At 43.5% G+C, this 16,609-nt stretch overlaps 1 protein-coding gene and 1 non-coding gene across 2 annotated transcripts in view; both read right to left on the bottom strand.

Moving 5' to 3' along the window:
* Positions 1-16,609, bottom strand: part of LOC126298087 (inverted formin-2-like) — a 150,953-nt gene that overhangs the window by 76,195 nt on the left and 58,149 nt on the right. The gene's annotated exons all lie outside the window — the stretch shown is intronic.
* Trnas-cga (transfer RNA serine (anticodon CGA)) lies at positions 6,020-6,094 on the bottom strand. Its single transcript has one exon. It is a non-coding gene; the product is annotated as a tRNA-Ser (tRNA).

Genomic DNA, 16,609 nt, shown 5'->3' with positions numbered 1-16,609 from the left:
ACTGATAACAAGATACTGAGTCGAACTGAGGAAAACAAGAAACTTATGGCACGACTTCGTTTCGTAGGGCATATCTTGAGGCACCAAGGAAGTGTCAGTTTGGTAATGGATAGAAGTGTGTATATGTGGGTGTTGGGGTGGGGGGGGGGGGGGATTATAATTTTTTGAGGCAAACAAAGTCTTGAATACTGTTAGCAGGTTCAAACTGATGTACACTGCATTAGCTGTACAGCGCTGAAGAGGCTTGTTCAACATAGACTAGCATGTGCAGCTGCATCAAACCAGTCTTCAGACTCAAGACCACAACAACAACACTGGGGGTGGGAGGGAGAGGTAGGCTTCTGGTCCACAATTTTGCAAGTTCTTTACTGGGAAAACTCATGAGAAAGGTAGGTATCGTGTGATTCAGTACCCTCGGCTGTTGACATGGCAAAAGACGTTTCTGTATTGTTCTAAATTAACGGCGCTGCTCATTCCCTTATGAGAAAAGCTATTTATCTCACACTATAAGCCGATGCAACGAACTGAGGCAGTGGTTCTTGTATTCTTTTGTTGTTGTAAACAGAAATGTCTCTGGTATGACGTTAAACTTTAACCACACGTGGAGTAACCACTGTATAAGCAACAATAGCAGCAGCCTCTCTGGAATTTAGACGAGAGAGTGAAAGTTGTGAGCTGTAACTGGTGCCTTGCCTATGTGCGAAGGTGGAAGGAAAAAGAAAATGGTTGACATGACTCTGAGCACTATGGGACTTGACATCTATGGTCATCAGTCCCCTAGAACTTAGAACAACGTAAACCTAACTAACCTAAGGACATCACACAACACCCAGTCATCAAGAGGCAGAGAAAATCCCTGACCCCACCAGGAATCGAACCCGGGAATCCGGGCGCGATAACGCTTCCGCACGACCACGAGCTGTGGACGGTAGAAGGAAGATAGAAAATGTAAAGAAAATGGTCATGATCACCTACCACTTACCAGCAGTTACAGATGTGGCTCCAATGTAATTTTCATGTGGTAAGTGAATAACGCTATCGGTCAGTTGCATTATGCTGTGTAGTTAATTAAGTATTGGACTTCGTTTCTGAAAGATTGCAGTTTCGTTGGTGCACCGTAAATGATCTGATAAATTGGTAATCAGTATTTGGACACACCAATGGCGGACGGGTTCCATGTCAGCACTTTTGCATTTCTTTCACGAATGGTTGTACACGAAGCTGATAAAGACATTAACACAAAAATGTAAAACAGGTTATTGTATGGCATTGTATGCTGGGAGGCTCCATGCAGGGGAGTTCGGCCGCCGCATTGCAAGCCCTTTTTAGATGTCGCTACATCGGCAACTTGCGAGTAAATGATAATAAAAATAATGATGTAGGACACACAAAGCTACCGCTACACTGCGGAGGCGCACATAAATACAAAGAGATACGTTTAGTTTGTTAAATTAACACATCTGAAAATTATTAATTTAAATATACATAAATATATTCATGGTAATTTAGAGATAACACCAGAGATGCTTACATAGCGAAAGCTGAAGAACAAAGGACGATAAAAAACAAGAAGACATCTCCAATCTGACTGCAGAAAAAATGGAGAAGGCTTCTCTGTTCTTTAGTCTCATAGAAAATTTGATCACATACTTATTATCATTTGTGTCCTCTCTGGTACACACATATTTCATAAACACAAAGAAAGAAAAATTTTTTCGGTGTCTTCCATTCGCCACCTTGAGTGACTACGATACTGCTGTTACATGAGCAGTTATTCAAGTCATTTAAGTACAACAAAATAAAAACCTTGGTGTAAACAAGAAAAAACAATACACAATTTGACATGTTCCAAATAAACATTTTGACAAATCACTTTAATTGCCATGGGAGACACTTGTACAAGATACACTAACTTAAAATTTGAGTGCTATCATTGTTTTGAGGATAAGAGTTTAAGTCTGTTCAGTGATGTGTCTCCATTTGGGAATTGATGCAGTCACTGCTGGAGTGAAGTCGCAGTTGACTGGTATGCTGTCAATCGGTCGGTGATGACCGGCTGAGTACACTTCGCAGCAGAGGTGGGCATCGAGGTGTGGGCCGTCCAGGACCGCGGCCATGACAGCCGTGCGAGCCTTGCCTCGCGCTGCCGGTTCAGCCGGGGCAGCCGCATCGTGGTCCGGCGGGCCGCACAGTGCAGAGTCGTGCACAGAGGCCAGGCCCGCGAGTAGCTGCCGCACTGGCCTACAGCAGTCTCGGACCGATCAAGTGCCTGACGTCACCGCAAGGGCCGAGCAGTGCTGTTGCGAAAGCACCTGTATGCCACGGACACAGCAGAGTTGCGCGTAGAGACGCAGCCCACGACCCGCGGCCTCGCTGCTCCTCAGTGTGCGCGCCCGTGACGTCACTGCACCAGTGCCGGGCGCAAACACTGCTGTGCTGCGGCCTACGGCCTGTTGGTAGCGAGTCACAGGCTACGAGCGGTGAGTAGAGCAGAGTTTTTAGTGGAGTGATTGGATTTCTTCATTTTTTTAACGCACAAAATGAGCGAGGAAACTAAACGTGGTTTGCGGAAGAAGGTGCGCATGGCCAGAAAAAGAGAAGTAAAAGAAAAACTAATCGGTGGTGAGTAGAGAACCACACAGCCTGAAGTGAATCTTAATGTACAGTTTGGACCATGTTAAAGCCTATTGTGGATGGCGTTAAGAAAATCGTTCATTTTGTTAGCTGTTCGCTGTGCAGTGAAATTTACTCTCCTGCTGAATGGTCAAGTGGCACTTCGCACATTTCTCATCATCCATGAGTGTCTAATAAACAAGTGTCTTATGTCGACGAGAAATGGCTTTTTAAACCTGCTCAGGAGATAACTGACGAAAAATGAGTGGCTATGTGTCCACAAGACGTAAGGTCGTACGGAACTATAAAAGTCTTATGGATCTTGTTCAGGCGTTAATCGAGACTGCAAAAGGCCATCATGTCTCACTACACAATTGTGTCGCGGTACATGGCAGAAAGTGCTAAAAGCCTACGACATATAATTATAACTGAGGTAATTGCTCATATAACAGAAGGTCAATACTCAGCAACTACGGACATGTGGACATCCAGTGGAAGAAGAAACAATTACCTGGTATGTACTGTCTCTTGTTTCATTGACTGGACTCTCAGATCACGCATTTTGTTTACAACTCAGTTTCCAGATTAATTAAAAACGGGCGGTAACATACGAATTGATTTGTTTAGACGAGTTATGCCTCTTGGTATCCACCACTCTACTATGAACAACATCTGCACACGACTGATCAAGGTACTAACATAGTAGTTGCACTGCGTGATTATTCACGATTAAATTTTCCTGCCATATGCTAAATACAGGGCTACGAAATAATTTTTATGCGGAGTATATATGTGTCAACTGTCCATACGTTCATGGTCTTTTGACTGCGGCGAAAGAACGAGTCACTTACGTAAAGAAAAGTGGTCTTCTTAATGCTCTTGATAGATCACTGAGTCAGTCTAACGATACTTGCTGGAATAAAGAGCTGACAATGTTAGAATGTCTTCGTGCGAGAACCTCTCTGAGAGGAGGGAAATAGCCCAAAATGAAGGAACTGATATCACACTGATGAAAGAACTTTTCACTGTATGTGTGTAAGTTGCGTAGCGTGGTTGTAAAGGTTGGGGAGACTGTGCAGTTATTATAGGGAGGCAAAATAGTACAATAAACAATCATTTAAACAAATGAAACGAAATGCATCAAATAAAACAACAACAACAACAAATACTACTACTACTACTACTACTACCACCACTAATAATAATAATAATAATAATAATAATAATAACTAATATGCTCTCGAAACGATGACAAATTTGTAGAACCCGAGCAGCAAGAGAAGAAGCACTTATATTTTCTTGTACACAAGTGCAATGCGCCTGTCTTTTCTTTCCACGAATAAGTCTAGAAGTCGGTCTACGTAGATCTGGTCACTGGATAGCTCTCCAGGTAGTGTCTTTTCTATGGCTAACGTGCTAAAAAACGACAGCCGGATGTTGGAAATTGAATATCTCAAATAATTCTTCACTCGATGTGTATTTTCGACTTCTCGTTGCGTAATGAATAGTTCTTCACTCGTTTAAGAGCACTCATGCTTTGTTCACTACTTGCTGTAGTTGCAAGTTGGGTCAAAACCAAACGCAGGAACTTTGAACTTTTTCATAAACGGAGTCTAAATCATTGTCTACAATGTACTTTAAGAGAATTCTTGGAGATAAGTGTTTTTTCTCATCAGCGTTTACGTTACACAGTTCATTTTCAAGTTGTTCTTGTATGAAAAAAGAACATTTTTCTAATAATTGAAGCAGTTTGAACTTTGGGAATTCTTTTTGATAGTTCAGGAAACACTTTTCTTCCAAAAGTTCAACAAACTGAGTTTATGGAAACCTTTCCATCAGAACAATTTAAAAATCCCGTATCTCGTACGTTAGTGCCCTGAGGGATGTCTTTTGACTGTCACAGAGTGATAAGTTGCCATTTAAACGCAAGCTGCATTTAATGCATTCATCATCGAATGTTTCTGTTCCTAATTGTCGTACATTTGTTAAAACAGTTCTTATTTCGTCGTGGCAAGCTGTTATACTGTCAGATTTTGACTGAAGTACATTAAAGAGATGCTCAACATAAACCCAGAACCCTGGGTAGAATCAAAGCAAGAAGACAAACGTAGCAAAGATTCTGGGTCCCACTGAGAGTCTGTGTCATCAAATATATAATTAAAAACACTATATAGCCCTGAGAAATGACTAGATGTTCTTGAAACTGCCCTGGAACGGAAGTTCCAGCGAGTGTTGCTTGCACGTGGCAGTTTAAATCCTTTCTCAGTTAGCAATACAGTTCGTTTTGATGATTTGCTGAAAAACAAATGGAATGCAATAAGATTACTTACAAACATGCGTACTTGTCGAATGATTTTGGAGGCATGTAACAGTACTAAATTCAGTTGGTATATGTAACAATGAATAAACAGCGCATAGGGACAGAACTGCTTCACCAATTGTTGTAGTCCTCTTTCTCCGCCCGCCATTACGGAAGCGCAATCATATGTTTGACTAACAACTCTTCCTTCCACATTCCATTCTTTCAATAATGCATGAATAATGTTTGACAAACCTTCAGCAGTTTTATATCCAGAAACATCGTAAAATCCAGTTAATCTTTCCTCAATTTTGTCTCAAATACAGTACCTGAATATTATACTCATTTGAATCTTGCATGACACGTCTAATGTTTTATCAGCCTGAATGGAAATGAAATTGCAGTTCTGAATTTCAGATTATATTTCCTCATTAACTGTCAAAGTTATCATTTCTGTTACATCATTTTGTATATCTTAAAGGTTGAAGATGATGACAGATGGTCTCGGATTAACTGCTCTCCTTGAGCCAGCAAATCCAACAATTCCAGATAGTTACCTTTGTTGCTGGAGGATTCGTCTTCTCGGTGGCCGCAAAAGGCTAGTTCTTGTTTACAAAGAAATACAATTGCCTGAATAAGACGAGCCAATACTCTCCTGCTGGATGCTACTTGTTTGTTGTATTTTATTGCTGGCAGATGAGCGGCTTTATTGTACAAATGCCCTTACTGCATAATTTCTTTTCACAACCAAACAGAAGACATATATAACAATATAATCTGTGAAACTTCCTGGCAGATTAAAACTGTGTGCCCGACCGAGACTCGAACTCGGGACCTTTGCCTTTCGCGGGCAAGTGCTCTACCAACTGAGCTACCGAAGCACGACTCACGCCCGGTACTCACAGCTTTACTTCTGCCAGTATCCGTCTCCTACCTTCCAAACTTTACAGAAGCTCTTCTGCGAAACTTGCAGAACTAGCACTCCTGAAAGAAAGAATACTGCGGAGACATGGCTTAGCCACAGCCTGCGGGATGTTTCCAGTATGAGATTTTCACTCTGCAGCGGAGTGTGCGCTGATATGAAACTTCCTGGCAGATTAAAACTGTATGCCCGACCGAGACTCGAACTCGGGACCTTTGCCTTTCGCGGGCAAGTGCTCTACCAACTGAGCTACCGAAGCACGACTCATGCCCGGTACTCACAGCTTTACTTCTGCCAGTATCCGTCTCCTACCTTCCAAACTTTACAGAAGCTCTTATGCGAAACTTGCAGAACTAGCACTCCTGAAAGAAAGAATACTGCGGAGACATGGCTTAGCCACAGCCTGCGGGATGTTTCCAGTATGAGATTTTCACTCTGCAGCGGAGTGTTCGCTGATATGAAACTTCCTGGCAGATTAAAACTGTGTGCCCGACCGAGACTCGAACTCGGGACCTTTGCCTTTCGCGGGCAAGTGCTCTACCAACTGAGCTACCGAAGCACGACTCACGCCCGCTACTCACAGCTTTACTTCTGCCAGTATCCGTCTCCTACCTTCCAAACTTTACAGAAGCTCTTCTGCGAAACTTGCAGAACTAGCACTCCTGAAAGAAAGAATACTGCGGAGACATGGCTTAGCCACAGCCTGCGGGATGTTTCCAGTATGAGATTTTCACTCTGCAGCGGAGTGTGCGCTGATATGAAACTTCCTGGCAGATTAAAACTGTGTGCCCGACCGAGACTCGAACACGGGACCTTTGCCTTTCGCGGGCAAGTGCTCTACCAACTGAGCTACCGAAGCACGACTCACGCCCGATACTCACAGCATTACTTCTGCCAGTATCCGTCTCCTACCTTCCAAACTTTACAGAAGCTCTTATGCGAAACTGGCAGAACTAGCACTCCTGAAAGAAAGAATACTGCGGAGACATGGCTTAGCCACAGCCTGCGGGATGTTTCCAGTATGAGATTTTCACTCTGCAGCGGAGTGTGCGCTGATATGAAACTTCCTGGCAGATTAAAACTGTGCGCCCGACCGAGACTCGAACTCGGGACCTTTGCCTTTCGCGGGCAAGTGCTCTACCAACTGAGACAGGCAAAGGTCCCGAGTTCGAGTCTCGGTCGGGCACACAGTTTTAATCTGCCAGGAAGTTTCATATCAGCGCACACTCCGCTGCAGAGTGAAAATCTCATACTGGAAACATCCCGCAGGCTGTGGCTAAGCCATGTCTCCGCAGTATTCTTTCTTTCAGGAGTGCTAGTTCTGCAAGTTTCGCAGAAGAGCTTCTGTAAAGTTTGGAAGGTAGGAGACGGATACTGGCAGAAGTAAAGCTGTGAGTACCGGGCGTGAGTCGTGCTTCGGTAGCTCAGTTGGTAGAGCACTTGCCCGCGAAAGGCAAAGGTCCCGAGTTCGAGTCTCGGTCGGGCACACAGTTTTAATCTGCCAGGAAGTTTCATATCAGCGCACACTCCGCTGCAGAGTGAAAATCTCATACTGGAAACATCCCGCAGGCTGTGGCTAAGCCATGTCTCCGCAGTATTCTTTCTTTCAGGAGTGCTAGTTCTGCAAGTTTCGCAGAAGAGCTTCTGTAAAGTTTGGAAGGTAGGAGACGGATACTGGCAGAAGTAAAGCTGTGAGTACCGGGCGTGAGTCGTGCTTCGGTAGCTCAGTTGGTAGAGCACTTGCCCGCGAAAGGCAAAGGTCCCGAGTTCGAGTCTCGGTCGGGCACACAGTTTTAATCTGCCAGGAAGTTTCATATCAGCGCACACTCCGCTGCAGAGTGAAAATCTCATACTGGAAACATCCCGCAGGCTGTGGCTAAGCCATGTCTCCGCAGTATTCTTTCTTTCAGGAGTGCTAGTTCTGCAAGTTTCGCAGAAGAGCTTCTGTAAAGTTTGGAAGGTAGGAGACGGATACTGCCAGAAGTAAAGCTGTGAGTACCGGGCGTGAGTCGTGCTTCGGTAGCTCAGTTGGTAGAGCACTTGCCCGCGAAAGGCAAAGGTCCCGAGTTCGAGTCTCGGTCGGGCACACAGTTTTAATCTGCCAGGAAGTTTCATATCAGCGCACACTCCGCTGCAGAGTGAAAATCTCATACTGGAAATATAATCTGTTATTAACTGCATTTGCAGTCAGCCAAGCATATTTTTCGTACCAAGCTGTCTGAAAAGGGCGATTTTCTTTGGCTTCACTTAAAACTACACTCAGTATAGGAGTAGCTCGTTTGTCCTTCAATTCGCACATTTTTCGTACATTAATGTAGAAAAAGCCGTTTTCAATAAAAATTCTGTAAAGTGTTTCAGTTGCTGGCTCACTCATCTTGGCGACACAACGAAAATATGCACTAAAATCACACAAGAATGACTATGAACACAAACCGTGCGACTGTTCACTTCCGTGTTAAAAGTCAGCGTAGAAGCGGCAGAGACTAGCCTCGATACCTGCTACCAAGTGAAGCACAGCGGCCTTCGTGGAAGGGGAAGTGGAGGGGAGCCGAGAACTCCACTAACGCTCAGACGCACACAGCCAGGTAAGAGAAGGGAGGCGGAGACAGAGCAGTCGAGTCTCAAGCAGGCAGATACACCAATACTCAGGGTGCGGCGGCGCGGCCTACAAAGCTGACGCCTTCGTTCATTTAGTGCTCATAGTAGAAAGTTGTTTATATTTTTGCTATGAATTACTATTGCATCTTTTTTAAGCAAAAATACAGGGACGACTAAGTCTCGAAGTCTCCATTCATGCTACGCCATAGAAGTATGCTATTCTATTACTATAATTCTTATATGCAAACGTTTATTTTATAGCATTTAAAACATAAGGGTTTTTGTAGCTCTTCAAAGCGGCCTCCAAGCAATTAGAACCGGAGAAATCACCTACACTGCACCTTCTGTTGACAGGGACGATGACAATGTTAAAGCATTTGAGTCCCCAGGACAGAGAAGCTTCTGAAATCGGACTTTTTCATAAACGCCTCAAATGAGACTTAGATGAAAAGCTATTTGTCCAGAGATACTGTGAGGTAGCAAATTTTTTCTGGGCACCATTCCTCTTTTAAAAATGATATATGAAGATAAGAGGCGTAAAGTCATAAAAAGGATACAATAGTTTTCCTTCCTCATACTTCTCCAATCCCACAATACACTCTAACGACATTTTCCTCTACTGCATCTCCAACCGAATTTTCTCTTTGTTCTCGCTAGCGGCTTCAAACGGAAGTGGCTTACCTTTCCTTCTAGAAATAGGTATCTCAATGTACTCTGCTCTTCTGGAAGTTACAAAAAAAAAATAACAATAATAATGTTCCGCAATAGGAGAGACGCTCATTCCTACATGTTCCTCCACAACTGGTAACATGTGAATCCTTGGGAATCCATGTTGTCCTAAATGATAGTTCGAATTTTTGCCGTATATGCACTGAAATATGAATTTTGCTGTTCTCCGCTAAAAAGATGATAGGAGTAATGAGGCTAGAAATGTATTCCAGAGCCCCACCCCATCAGAGAACAAATCTTGTTGAAGCACATAAATTGTGCTACAAAATCTGCTGGACTGCTTTGTAAATCACAGCTTGTACCCATATAGTCCATAAGAAGTCTGTTGATTGGATGTGTTGTTGCTGGCCTACCAACGCCTTACTGTTGTGTCGTCGTTATTGTGGTGCCAGCCCCTTTCCTGGAGCACAATGTTGGAATTTGCCAGTGACATTGCTGCATCGGACTCAGATTGGAATGTATACCGCAGAGACAGGCTGGACAGTGAAGGAGGAGGCGTGTTTATAGTGATAAGACGTGGAATAGTATCGAAGGGAATTGACGGAGATCCGAAATATGAAATAATTTGGTGAAGGTCACGGTTAAAGCAGGGTCAGACATGGTAATTGGACGTCTCTATAGGCCTCCTGGCTCAGCAGCTGTTGTGGCTGAGCACTTGAAGGATAATTTGGAAAATATTTCGAGTAGATTTACTCACCATGTTTTAGTTCTGGGTGGAGATTTTAACTTGCCGGATATAGACTGGGAGACTCAAACGTTCATAACGGATGGCAGGGCAAAGGGTCCAGTGAAATTTTTTTAAGTGCTTTATCTGAAAACTACCTTGAGCAGTTAAGCAGAGAACCGACTCGAGGCGATAACATATTAGACCTTCTGGTGACAAACAGACCCGAACTATTTGAAACAGTTAACGCAGAACAGGGAATCAGCGATCATAAAGCGAATACTGCATCGATGCTTTCAGACGTAAATAGAAATATTAAAAAGATTGTGAACATTTTTCTGTTTAGCGAAAGTGACAAAAAGCAGATTGCAAAGTACCTGATGGCTCAACATAAAAGTTTTGTCTCAAGTACAGATAGTGTTGAGGATCAGTGGACAAAGTTCAAAACCATCGTACAATATGCGTTAGACGAGTATGTGCCAAGCAAGATCGTAAGAGATGGAAAAGAGCCACCGTGGTACAACAACCGAGTTAGAAAACTGCTGCGGAAGCAAAGGGAACTACACAGCAAACATAAACATAGCCAAAGCCTTGCAGACAAACAAAAATTACTCAATGCGAAAAGTAGTGTGAGGAGGGCTACTCGAGAGCCGTTCAATGAATTCGAAAGTAAAGTTCTATGTACTGAATTGGCAGAAAATCCTAAGAAATTTTGGTCTTATGTCAAAGCGGTAGGTGGATCAAAACAAAATGTCCAGACACTCTGACCAAAATGGAACTGACACAGAGGGTGACAGACTAAAGGCCGAAATTCTAAATGTCTTCTTCCAAAGCTGTTTCACAGAGGAAGACTGCACTGTACTTCCTTCTCTAGATTGTCACAAAGTTGACAAAATGGTAGATATCGAAATAGATGACAGAGAGATAGAAAACAATTAAAATCGCTCAAAAGAGGAAAGTCCGCTGGACCTGACGGGATACCAGTTCGATTTTGCACAGAGTACGCAAAGGAACTTGCCCCCCTTCTTGCAACGGTGTACCGTAGGTCTCTAGAAGAATGAAGCGTTCCAAAGGATTGGAAAAGGGCACAGATGATACCCTTTTTCAAGAATGGACGTCGAACAGATGTGCAGAACTATAGACCTGTATCTCTAACGTTTATCAGTTGTAATCATTAGTTGTATAATGACGTTTCTGGAGACTAGAAATCTACTCTGTAGGTATCAGCATGGGTTTCGAAAAAGACGATCGTGTGAAACCCAGCTCGCGCTATTCGCCCACGAGAGTCAGAGGGCCATAGGCACGGGTTCCCGGGTAGATGCCGTGTTTCTTGACTTCCGCAAGGCGTTCGATACAGTTCCCCACAGACGTTTAATGAACAAAGTAAGAGCATATAGACTATCAGACCAGTTGTGTGATTGTATTGAAGAGTTCCTAGATAACAGAACGCAGCATGTCATTCTGAATGGAGAGAAGTCTTCGGAAGTAAGAGTTATTTCAGGTGTTTCTCAATGGAGTGTCGTAGGACCGTTGCTATTCACAATATACATAAATGACCTCGTGGATGACATCCGAAGTTCACTGAGGCTTTTTGCGGATGATGCTGTGGTATATCGAGAGGTTGTAACAATGGAAAATTGCACTGAAATGCAGGAGGATCTGCAACGAATTGACGGTTATCATTTAGCTACAATGAAGCAGGTCAGCAACTGGAAGCAGTTAATCCCATAAATTATCTGGGAGTACGCATTAGGAGTGATTTAAAATTTAATGATCATATAAAGTTGACCGTCGGTAAAGCAGATGCCAACAGATTCATTGGAAGAGTCCTATGGAAATGCAATCCGAAAACAAAGGAAGTAGGTTACAGTACGCTTGTTCGTCACTGCTTGAATACTGCTCAGCAGTGTGGGATCAGTACAAGATAGGGTTGATAGAAGAGATAGAGAAGATTCAACGGAGAGCAGCGCGCTGCGTTACAGGATCATTTAGTAATCGCGAAAGCGCTACGGAGATGATAGATAAACTCCAGTGGAAGACTCTGAAAGAGACTGCCCAGTAGCTCGGTACGGGCTTTTGTTGAAGTTTTGAGACCATACCTTCACCGAGGAGTCAAGCAGTATATTGCTCCCTCCTACGTATATGTCGCGAAGAGACCATGAGGATAAAATCAGAGAGATTAGAGCCCACACAGAGGAATACCGACAATCCTTCTTTCCACGAACAATACGAGACTGGAATAGAAGGGAGAACCGATAGAGGTACTCAAGGTACCCTCCGCCACACACCGTCAGGTGGCTTGCGGAGTATGGATGTAGATGTAGATGTAGAAATGGTGTTTGGTTTGCTCTGAGCTGGCCGATTCCCAAGATCTTTTGCAACAGGCATGGTAACATCACAATTTTACTCACTAGCGCCGAAAAATAGTGGTGGCACTGCAGATCGAATAATTGATAAGAACATACTGAGTCGAAATAGAGAAAACAAGAAATTCGTGGCACAACTTCGTTTCATAGGGCATATCTTGAGGCATCAAGGAATTGTCAGTTTGGTAGTGGAGGGAAGTGTGTATATGTGGGTATTGGGGATGGGGAAAGGGGTGTTAAAATTGTAGAGGGAGACAAAGTCTTGAATACCGTTAGCAGGTTCAAACTGATGCACATTGCATTAGCTTTGCAGCGCTGAAGAGGCTTGCAGAGAATAGAGTAGCTTGGGCAGCTGCATCAAACCAGTCTTCAGACTGAAGACGACAACAACAATATTGAGGAAGGGGGCGTGAGGGAGAGGTAGGCTTCTGGTCCACAATTTTGCAATTTCTTTACTGGGAGGACTCACGAGTGACATAGATCTCGTGTGATTCAGCGCCCTCGGCTGTTGACATAGCAAAAGACATTTCTATATTGGTCTAAATTAATGGCGCTGCTCATTCTCGTATGAAAAACGGTATTTACCTTACACTGTTGGCCGATGCAACGAACTGATGTAGGTGTTCTTGTAGTATTTTGTTGTTGTATACAGATGCGTCTCTGGTATGACGTTAAACTGCAACCATACAAGTAGTGCCCACAGTATAAGTGGTCCCTATCCAACAATAGCAATAACCTCTCTGGTAGGTGGATGAGCGAGTGGAAGTTGTGAGCTGTAACTGTTACCTTGTTGCTTCTGAAGGTGGAAGGAAGATAGAGAATGTAAAGAAAATAGTCGTGATCACTTACCACTTACCAGCAGGTAGTCGGCTCAGTAATGGCAATTGAAATTAACTGCGCAGTGCTTGTTGATTTCTGTTGTTAATTCCTATTACCCCAGGATGGTGTTCGAGAGAAACGCAAAGTTACAGATGCGGCTCCAATGTAATTTTCATAAGGCAAGTGCATAACGCGATCGGTCAATCGAATTTTGCTATATAGTTTATTGAGTATCGGATTTCGTTTTTTAAAGACTGTAGGTTCTTTGGCGCACCATAAATGATCTGATAAATTGCTAATCATTTTTTGAATCACACTAATGGCGGACGGGCTCCAAGTCAGCAGTTTTGCATTTCTTTTACGAATATCTGTATACAAAGCTGATAAAGACATTAATACAAAGAGATATGTTTAGTTTGTTAAATTAATACATCTGAAAGGTATTAATTTAAATAGATTCAAATACGACGGGCGTTTGAAAGGTCTGTGCAAAGTCCGAGAGATGCCACCACCGGCGCCTATCGCGGTCATGTTTAGTTAGCAGTATCTTTGGAAAGAACGCACACCAAGTTTGAGCCATATTGGTCCATTTCTTTGTGTTTGGCATTCTTGTAAATCAAGGAAGTCGAGTGATTGTCAAAAAATGGAAGAAAAATAATTTCGTGTGGTGATTAAACTTTACTTTATGAAAGGCACAACGCCTCAGGAGACTAAAGAGAAGCTTGATAAACATTACGGTGACTCTGCGCCATCGATTAGAACAGTTTATAAGTGATATCAAAATTTTAGGAGTGGCCGTATGGGCACAAGTGATGCTGAACTTTGTGGACACCCTCTGGAGGTTACGACTACAGAAATCATTGATAAAATCCATGATATGGTGATAGATGTCAGAACATATTTTGCAAGATCATTTGTACATGAGAAAGCTATCCGCAAGATGCGTTCAGCGATTCCGCATGCTTGACCAAAAACGGAATTGTGTGAAGTGCTGCAAGGATGGTTTGCAGCTGTTCAGAAGAATCTGTAGGACTTTGAGCGTCGTTTCGTAACTGCGGATGCAACATAGATACATAACTATACTCCTCAGACCAAACAACAATCTAAACAATGTGAAACGTCCCCTTAGAAAAATTTTACACGACTGTGCTTAAACTGACACACAATATTTTTTTGCGCAACGCAATCTGACTTCCAAAAATCCCTACGAAAGAATGGCCCTGATTAACATTAACATATACGTTTCACAAATCACTTACCTCACAAAAATCTTCGTTATTCAAGCTACTGCAATACAGCGAGCACCACTACTGCCAGCTAAATAAACGATTCAAACTACTGAAAGCACTAACTACTGATAGGCATAGTTAGCAAATGAAAGATTTTGATAGAGAACAAACAATGTGTTTAACTTAATATTCATAATATATATAGCAGTTCATGACATCCAGTCTTACAAATTTCAAAACCCCGCCATCTCTCTCCCCACGTCCACCACTGCTGCCGGCTCACCTCCAACTGCGCAACGCTACGCGCTGTTAGCATCCAGCTGCCGCTGCCCAACACTACAATGGCGAGTATTACAACAATGCCAACCAGCCACAGACTGCACACGGCACAGCCAGTGATTTTCATACAGAGCGCTACGTGGCGGCGGCGTTACCAATAAAAAAACTAAACAGCCTACTTACAAATGGGCTACCAAGGGAGAATCTGCACCAAAAAAGGCGAAGACCATTCCTTCGGCCGTAAAGGTTTTGGCGACTTTCTTTTGGGATTCGCAAGTGATAACCTCTTCCAGTATCTGCAAAAAGGTATAACTATTACAAGTGAACATTATTCATCATTTTTGGACCGTTCTTTTCCATCACGAGAATGCACCAGCAAACACATCAGCAGCTGTGGTTGAAAATTTATGGAAATAGGATTCCAACTCCCCCCCACCGCACCCCAACATATTTCCCAGACTTGGCTCCCTCGGACTAGTATTTGTTCCCCAAACTGAAGAAATGGCTGACACGGCAAAGACTTTATTCAAACGAGGAGGTGATTGCAGAAACTATTAGCTATTTTGCAGACTTGAACAGTTCCTATTATTCGGAAGGGGTCAACAAATTAGAACAGCGATGGACGAAGTGAATAAGTTTAAATGGAGACTGTGTTGAAAAACAAAAGATGTTCAACCCAAACATATAAGCAATTTCTTTTTATACTTTTCAAACGTCATTCCCATTTTCATAGCTCTTAAGAGCTAACAAGATAGCTGCATACACAGCGAAAGCTGAAGAACAAAGAACGATATGAAACAGGAAGGCATCTGCTAGCTGATCGCAGAACAAATGTGAAGGCTTCTCTGCTCTTCCTGATCGTAGAAAGTATTACATGTACTTAATAACATTTGTGGACTCTCTGGTACACACATATTTCTTAAACATAACGAAAGAGAATTTTTCTTCATGTCTTACGTTTTCCTATGACGTATTTGACTACGACACTGGCTATTACATGAGTAGTCATTCAAGTCGTCAGTACAACAAAATTACAAGATTGGTGTATACAAGAAAAAACAATAGACAATTTGAAATGTTTAAATAAACAGTTTGTCAAATCATTTTCATTGGCACAGGAGATATTTGTGCAAGACAGAGTAACTTAAAATTTCAGAGGAATCATTGTTCCGAGGATAAGAGGTTAAGTCAGTTCAGGGACGTTTCTCTAGTGCACTTTGTAGCAGAGGTGGGCATCGAGCGCGGTTCCTCCCGGACCGTAGCCATGACTGACGAGCGAGCCTTGCCTCGCGCTGCCGGTTCAGCCGGAACAGCAGCATCGAGTCCGACAGGCAGCACGGTGCAGAGTCGTGCACAGAGGCCCGGCCCGCGAGCTGCGTCCGTACTGGACTACAGCAGACTCGGGCCGAGCGAGTCCCTGACGTCACCTGAAAGGCGGAGCAGTGCTGTTGCGAAAGAAACTGTATGCCACGGCCTCAGCCCACGGGCCGCGCACTCACTGCTCCGCACTGAGCGAGCCCGTGACGTCACTGCACCAGTGCCTTGCGCAAGCACTGGCGTGCTGCGGCCTACGGGCTGTCGGTAGTGCTGCCCGCAGTTGCGAGCTACGGGCTACTAGCGGTGAGTGGAGCAGTGTTCAGTGGAGTGGTGGGATTTCTTCATTTTTGCCGTAACGCACAAAATGAGCTGGGAAACTAAACGTGGTCTGAAGAGGAAGGAGCGCATGTCAAGAAAAAGGGAAGAAAAGGAAAAATTAACCAGTGATGAGTAGAGAACCACACAGCTTGAAGCAAATCTTAAAAGTTCAGTTTGGACCGTGTCAAAGCCTAGTGTGAATGGCGTCAGGAAAACCGTTTCTTTTTTTTGCAGTTCGCTGTCCTGTGAAATTTACTCTATTGCTGAAGGGTCAAGTGACACATCACACATTTCTCGCCATCCATGAGCGTCTAATAAACAAGGGTCTTATGTGGACCAGAAACGGCTTCCTAAACCTGCTCAGGAGGTAACTGTCGATAAATGCGTGGCTATGTATGCACGAGACGTAAGGTCGTACAGAACAATAAGATGTGAGGGTCTTAAGGATCTTGTTCA

Source organism: Schistocerca gregaria, chromosome X (genome assembly GCF_023897955.1).
Source record: "Schistocerca gregaria isolate iqSchGreg1 chromosome X, iqSchGreg1.2, whole genome shotgun sequence".
Classification (NCBI taxonomy): domain Eukaryota; kingdom Metazoa; phylum Arthropoda; class Insecta; order Orthoptera; family Acrididae; genus Schistocerca; species Schistocerca gregaria.
The sequence above is the reverse complement of the archived record's forward strand: the minus strand, read 5'-3'. Positions and strand labels throughout refer to the sequence as shown.